We start from the raw sequence: 6,277 nt of genomic DNA, 5'->3' as shown, positions 1-6,277 counted from the left end.
TTGATAACCCACAAGTATAGGGGATCGCAACAATTTTTGAGGGTAGAGTATTCAACCCAAATTTATAGATTCGACACAAGGGGAGCCAAAGAATATTTGCAAGTATTAGCAATTGAGTTGTCAATTCAATCACACCAGGAGATTAATTATCTGTAGCAACGTGATCAATAGCACAGTAATATGATGGCTTTGATAGTAGTGGTAGCAGCAAGAGTAACGGTAACAGTGATAGTAATAGTTTTGTAGTTGGGACAATAGTAACAAGAACAGTAGTAACTTAGCAAGATCTATATATAGGAAAATCGTAGGCATTGGATCGGCGATTTGTTGGATGATATTCATCATGTGACAATTACAACCTAGGGCGATATGGGACTAGCTCCAGTTCATAAATATAATGTAGGCATGCATTCCGGAAATAGTCATACGTGCATATGAAAAGAACTTGTATTACATCTTTTGTCCTACCCTCCCATGGCAACGGGGTCCATAAGGAAACTAAGGGATATTAAGGCCTCCTTTTAATAGAGTACCGGAAAAAAGCATTAGCACATAGTGAATACATGAACTCCTCAAATTACGGTCATCACCGGAAAGTATCCCGCATATTGTCACTACAGCGTTTACGGATCATAACACGTAATAGGTGACTATGACTTGCAAGATCGGATCTAGAACATAGATATAATGGTGATAACATAAATGGTTCATATCTGAATTCATGGCACCCGGGCCCAAAGTGTCAAGCATTAAGCATAGCAAAGTCATAACAACATCAATCTCAAAACATAGTGGATACTAGGGATCAAGCCCTAACAACACTAACTCGATTACATGATGAATCTCATAAAACTCCTCACCGACCAGCGAGCCTACGAAGGAATTACTCACTCCCGGTGGAGAGCATCATGGAATTGGTGATGGAGGAAGGTTGGTGATGACGAAGACCGAAGGTTCCCCTCTCTGGAGCCCCAAACGGACTCCAGATCTGGCCTTCCGATAAATAACGGGAGGTGATGGAGGCTCCGTATCGTGAAACGAGATAATTCTTCCTCCCTGATTTTTTTCTCCAAAAATAGGATCTTATAGCGTTGGAGCTAGGACCTGCGGGGCCACCAGGTGGGCATAACCCACCTGGGCGCGCCTGGAGGGGGGGCGCCCTGGTGGGTTGTGCTCACCCAGGGGGGCCCTCCGGTGGTTCTTCGCTCCAGTATTTTTATTTATTTATATAAAAAATCCTCGCAAAGTTTTGTTCCAATCTGAGAACTTTTATTTCTGCACAAAAACAACACCGTGGTAGTTCTACTGAAAATGGCGTCAATCCGGGTTAGTTTCATTCAAATCATGCAAGTTAGAGTCCAAAACAAGAGGAAAATCATTAGGAAAAGTAGATACGATGGAGACGTACCATGTACTTTGCCGAGACTTTGTCTTTCTCCAAGGCCCACCACATGACATTCTGCGCTATCTTATCATAGGCCTTCTCCAAGTCAATGAACACCATATGCAAGTCCTTCTTTTGCTCCCTATATCTCTCCATAAGTTGTCGTACCAAGAAAATGGCTTCCATGGTCGACCTCCCAGGCATGAAACCAAACTGATTTTTGGTCACGCTTGTCATTCTTCTTAAGCGGTGTTCAATGACTCTCTCTCATAGCTTCATTTATGGCTCATCGGCTTAATTCCATAGTAATTAGTACAAATCTGAACATCCCACTTGTTCTTGAAGATTGGTACTAATATTCTCCGTCTCCATTCTTCTGGCATCTTGTTTGCTCGAAAAATGAGGTTGAAAAGCTTGGTTAGCCATACTATCGCTATGTCCCCGAGGCCTTTCCACACCTCAATGGGGATGCAATCAGGGCCCATCTCCTTGCCTCCTTTCATCCTTTTTAAAGCTTCCTTGACCTCAGACTCCTGGATTCGCCGCACAAAACGCATGTTGGTCTCATCAAAGGAGTCGTCCAGTTCAATGGTAGAAATCTCATTCTCCCCATTGAACAGCTTATCGAAGTACTACCGCCATCTATGCTTAATCTCCTCGTCCTTCACCAAGAGTTGGTCTGCTTCATCCTTGATGCATTTGACTTAGCCAATATCCCTCGTCTTCCTCTCTCGGATCTTGGCCATCTTATAGATGTCCCTTTCGCCTTCCTTCATGCCTAATCATTGGTAGAGGTCCTCATATGCCCCACCCCTCGCTTCACAGATAGCTCGCTTTGCGGCCTTCTTCGCCATCTTGTACTTCTCTATGTTGACCGCACTCCTATCCAGGTGTAGGCGTGTGAAGCAATATTTCTTCTCTTTAATCACCTTCTGGACAACATCATTCCACCACCAGGTATCCTTAACTTTGCTTCTCCTCCCCTTGGACACTCCAAACTCCTCCGAGGCCACCCTGCGAATGCAAGTCGATCGCCATCTTCATCCACACATTGTCCGCATCCCCTCCTTCCTCCCGAGGGCCCTCCTTAATGACCCTCTCCTTGAATGCCTGAGCTACCTCCCCCTTGAGCTTCCACCCACTTTGTTCTAGCGACTTTGGCACGCTTATCCCGCTGGACACGAATCCGAAAGCGGAAGTCGGCAACCACCATCTTATGCTGAGGTACAACACTCTCTCCAGGTATCACCTTATACTCTAGGCACACACGTCTATCTTCTCTTATCGAGAGGATGAAATCAATCTGGCTAGAGTGTTGGCCACTACTAAAAGTCACCAGATGTGATTCTCTCTTTCTAAAGAGGGTGTTAGCTACAAACATGTCGTAGGCTAGAGCAAAGCTTAAGACATCTTCGCCTTCTTGATTCCTGATGCCATAGCAAAAGCCTCCATGCGCCCCTTCAAAACCTGTGTTAGATATACCCATGTGGCCATTGAGATCTCCTCCTATGAAGAGCTTCTCGCCAATCGGTAAACTCCTAACCATGTCTTCCAGGCCTTCCCAGAACTCCCTCTTGGTGTTCTTATTGTGGCCTACTTGCGGGGCATACGCGCTGATAACATTGAGAACTAAGTCCCCAATTACCAGCTTGACCAGGATAATCCGGTCCCCATGTCACTTGACGTCTACCACTCCATACTTGAGGCTCTTGTTGATCAAGATGCCTATGCCATTTCTGTTTGCAGCCGTCCCCGTGTACCACAACTTGAAGCCGGTATCCTCCACCTCCTTCGCCTTCTGACCCCTCCATTTGGTTTCTTGGACGTAAAGGATACCAACACCTCTCCTCACCGCTGCACCAACTAGCTCTCGAAGCTTCCCTATCAGAGATCCTACGTTCCAGCTACCTAAGCAAATCCTCCTAGGCTCAGCTAGCTTCCTTACCCTTCGCACTTGTCGAGTCAAATGTGAAGACCCTTGGTCATTTTCCACTACATCCGGGCGCCGATGTAGCACGCCACTAAGGATGCGACGACCCGATCCTCGCTCACTTGCCACCGTATCAGGATCAAGATACGGCGCGCCACCAGGGGGGTGATGGCCCGGCCCTTGCCCATTTTCCACCACACCCGGGTTCCGATGTGGCGCGTCGCTGAGAGGGCCTCCAAAAGAGTGGCTAAGTTTTTACGTTGGCTCGCCAAGCGTATCACAACCCTCCTTTACCCGAGTTTGGGACCGGCTATGTTGAGACAACATAGGCGGATTACAGAAATGTTTCAACAAAAATAATTATCCCCTTGTACAAATCCATTGTTTCATAGAAATAATGTGCCAAGCACTACAGGAATCAGCAACTTTTCCGTCTGCCATGGCTGACGGCAAAGGCACGCCTAGTGGACGACAAAGGCCTTTGCCGTCCGTCAGCAGACGGCAACAGGTCCAGCTGAATAGGCTACAGCGAAGGGCTCTTTGCCGTCTGCTGGCGGACGGCAAAGATGAAATGGTCTTTGTTGTCCGCCAGCAGACGGCAAAGGACCTGGACGGCACACATGGTAGCTTATGGTTGTTAGGGGGTTAACGGTGTGCTTTGCCGTCTGCTGGTAGACGGCAAAGAGGCAAAGTTCAGGTCTGCTGACGAACGGCAAAGAAACCATATAGGGCCCCAGGTTGCACAGGTAGCTGCCACGTGGCAGCTTTGCCGTCAGCTGGCTGATGGCAAAGCTCTTTGCCGTCTGCCAGCTGACGGCAAAGTGCCTATATAGCCCCTGTTTTTTCTTAAATTCATTCAATTTGACAGAATTTCACAGATATATATATATACACACACACATTTCAAAAGAATTTTAACAAGCATACCAACAATAAGTTTCCAACAACATAAGAAACATATAAGTTTCCAACAACATATCCAACATACAATGATTTCCATCAAGAAGTTTCCAACAACATATCCATATATACATACATATCCAAAAGAAGTTTCCAACAACATATCCATATATACATATATATCCAAAAGAAGTTTCCAACAAGTTTCCATAAACAAAAAGGAAGCACAAGGAGAAGAGTACACTCCATCAATGCTAGCTTCCTCATCTAAAGCAAATCTGCAAATTGGGAAATATGAAAATTAGAAGAAGAAGAACAAGAAGAAGAAAAAGAAGAAGAAGAAGAAGAAGACTAGCTAGAAGAAAAAGAATAAAAGGAAGAAGAAGAAGAAGAAGAATAAGAAGAATTTATCTTCTCTTTCTTTTCTCCTCTCCTCTTCTTTATCTTCTTCTTCTAAGTAAGCTAGGTAAAAATGCTAAGTGTATAGGTCATTTTAGAGCTAAGCTAGGAAAATAGGTCATTTTGGAGCTAACCTAGGTAAAATGGATCATATTGGAGCTAACCTAGGTAAACTTGGTCATTTGGGAGCTAACCTAGGTAAACTTATGCCATTTTTTAGTTAACTAAGCATATTATGCCATTTTTGACAGACGTAAGCTAAGTATAGGTCTTTCTTGAGCTAACCCAGGTAACTAAGCATATTAGAGCTAACTTAGCATTTTTAGAGCTAACTTAGGGCTAACTCAGGTCATTTTGGAGCTAACTTAGGTAAAATTGATCATTTTGGAGCTACTTAGGCTTATTATGTCATTTTCGAGGAAAATAAGCTAACTATATGACATATATGAGGTTACCAAGATTGTTATGCCATTTCAAACCTAAGTAAGCTAATTATGCCATTTTCTACATAAGTAAGCCAAGTGTATGTCATTATTGAGCAAACCTAGGTAACTAAGCATATTAGAGATAACTTAGCATATTAGAGCTAACTTAGGTCATTTCAGAGGAAACAAAGCTAAGTATAGATCGTTTTGGAGATCTGACATACCTGACATAGTTCACTCCTCCTTCTTCTCCTTCTCCTTCATCATCCTGATGCGCTTAGAGCGGCGACGCAGTGGGATGTACTCTTCTACCATAATTGGCATGGTCATGTCGTCCGGCTGTTGGATCGTCGGCGCCACCACCATCGCGAGGTCATTGTCAGGCACCACCACCATCGCGAGGCCATCTTCAGGAAGCACGATCACTAGGTCATCCTCAGCCACCACCATCTCTTGCCCATCGTCAGCCACCACCATCGCTTGGCCATTGTCAGCCACCACCATCGCGAGGTCATAGTCAGACAGAATAGGCTGCACCTCCTCATCCCCACTCTGATCCTCTTCTTCCCCACTCCATTCCGGATCATCCTCGCTACTGCTTTCGCTGTAGCCAGACTCGCTGCTGCTTTTGCTGTAGCCAGAGTCGCTGTCGCTGCTTCGATTGCCTGACCAAATGCAACAATTTTTTTTAACAATCAGTGTGAGACAAAGCCAAATGGAGAGGAAGAAGAGGTAGAGCGTACTAGCATCATCGTCGTCCTGGTAGCACATGCGGCACATAGTCGTGTTGAACACCTTCACGGTGAGCATGGCGTTGCCGTTGTACCTGAAGACAAGGAAGTACCCATGCCTTAGGTCATAGGCACGGACGAAGTGCTCCCAGCCATGAACAGGTACATGTGGTCGTTCCGGATCACCACCTCCACGTCCCAAAGCCTGCGAAGCCCGCTGCTGGCATGTCGTAGCTTCACATTCTTTGGTCGATGGTCGTCCAGCATCTCCATAAAAGTGTCAGGCAGCCTCTGCAATGTGTGTCAAGGAGTGATGTAGCAAACAGTAGAGTTATGGTAAAGAGATGGGTGAAGGGGAGATCTCTCCTTTTATATACCTGCCTCTTGGAGGAATTCTCAAGTATGATCGTGATGAACTTGAAACCTTCCAAGTCGTACTCCGGTGTGGCAGAGCGTATCCTACGGTGGCGGCCTCCCCCCATCTCTGATAAGCAGCAGAAGATAATCA

This window comes from Triticum aestivum, chromosome 6D, assembly GCF_018294505.1.
Source record: "Triticum aestivum cultivar Chinese Spring chromosome 6D, IWGSC CS RefSeq v2.1, whole genome shotgun sequence".
NCBI classification, from domain to species: domain Eukaryota; kingdom Viridiplantae; phylum Streptophyta; class Magnoliopsida; order Poales; family Poaceae; genus Triticum; species Triticum aestivum.
The sequence above is the reverse complement of the archived record's forward strand: the minus strand, read 5'-3'. Positions refer to the sequence as shown.